We start from the raw sequence: 515 nt of genomic DNA, 5'->3' as shown, positions 1-515 counted from the left end.
TAAGAAATGTGAACTGGGATAAACCTGTAAGACTTATTAAAAACCTGTATGGCATACTTTCTTCTGTGGAACACGAAGAAGAATGTTGAAGAATGTTGGTAACCAAAGAGTTTCGGTTCCCTTTAACTTCCAATGTATTTTTATCCTTACAATGGAAGCCAGTGTGAAATTAAACTGTTTGGTTACCAACACTCTTCAAATTATCTTCTTTTATGCTCAACAGAATCGTCATGCATATTTGGAACAAAATGAGGGTGAGTAAGTGATGACAGAATTTTCATTTTTCAGCGGACTATCCCTGTAAAAGCATCATTGCAGTATCTACAAAGATGCATGATTTAAATGATTAACATTCTTAAAGGGGTCATATGATGCGATTTCATTTTTTCCTTTCTCTTTGGAGTGTTACAAGCTCTTGGTGCATAAAGAAGATCTGTAAAGTTGCAAAGACTAAAGTCTCAAATCCAAAGAGATATTCTTTATAAAAGTTAAGAGTTAGCCACACCTACCTAAAA

Source organism: Sinocyclocheilus rhinocerous, unplaced genomic scaffold, assembly GCF_001515625.1.
Source record: "Sinocyclocheilus rhinocerous isolate Xijiao unplaced genomic scaffold, SAMN03320098_v1.1 scaffold1967, whole genome shotgun sequence".
Classification (NCBI taxonomy): domain Eukaryota; kingdom Metazoa; phylum Chordata; class Actinopteri; order Cypriniformes; family Cyprinidae; genus Sinocyclocheilus; species Sinocyclocheilus rhinocerous.
The sequence above is the reverse complement of the archived record's forward strand: the minus strand, read 5'-3'. Positions refer to the sequence as shown.